Source organism: Populus euphratica, unplaced genomic scaffold (genome assembly GCF_000495115.2).
Source record: "Populus euphratica unplaced genomic scaffold, PopEup_1.0 scaffold168.1, whole genome shotgun sequence".
Lineage (NCBI taxonomy): Eukaryota > Viridiplantae > Streptophyta > Magnoliopsida > Malpighiales > Salicaceae > Populus > Populus euphratica.
Window position 1 is genome coordinate 556791 of NW_011500000.1, and position 1080 is coordinate 557870.

Here is a 1080-nt window from a genome sequence, read left to right on the forward strand (position 1 = left end):
TAGGTTATTTCCCCTATAGTACCTGAAGACCCTAACTCCTAAGAATGACCCTAAGGTAAGCTTTTTGAATGCTAATATAATAGAATCTTCTATTGGTTATGTATTACCTTACAGGCACAATCATGACAAACCACCAAGTTACTACTCACCAAACATTAAGGAAAGAAGATCATGATACCTCATTGCCAATTATGTGTCCACAAAGGGGTTGCCTGAACCTCTTAAAACCCTCATACATGATATCACTACTCATCATGCTCCAATAAAAATGGAGTAAGTCATGAAAGACCCAAAATGGACTCGAGCCATCAGATAAGAAATGGAAGCCTTAATGAAAAATAAGACATTAAACCTAGTACCATTACCATGAGGAAAGAAAATAGTAGGGTGTAAGTGACTGTTTTTTATTAAATACAAAGTTGACGAATCTATAGAAAGGTACAAGCCAAGACTTATGGCAAAAAGCATACGCAAATATATGGTGTAGACTGCCAATAAACTTTCTTTGTAGTAGCTAAACTAAATACTATTAGAGTGTTGCTATCCTTTGCAACGAACTTATATTGGTCACTACATCAATTTGGCATAAAGAATGTCTTTCTTTATAGTGATCATGAAAAAGAGGTGTATATGGACATTCCTCTATGCTATTTAGTCACCACAGGAACTGTAACAACCTGGCTTTTCAAGCCCCAAAACAACAGAATTTTTTTTTTCTTTGACACACATCGTGTCGGTAAATTGCAAACCTATTTTCCTCACATCATCAAAATGCAATCCATACATCAACTACATTCAACATTTCATTTAAAAGGGAAATTTACATAAACACATAATATTATTTTTGCATGCTTAGAAGTTCATATTATAATATTACATCCATAGACATGAGTTTGCATTCCTATCCTACTAATAGTCACCACGAATTTAAACAAAAGGGTTCAATAAAAGTTATACATTTAATACATTGATCCGTACAAAATACATCGTGAGTTAGGATGCAACTACATGATTCCTTGCAAAAGTAGGTTCCCGTGTATCGGGTTTCCTAGGCATCTCATTGATGTGATGTCCCTGTTG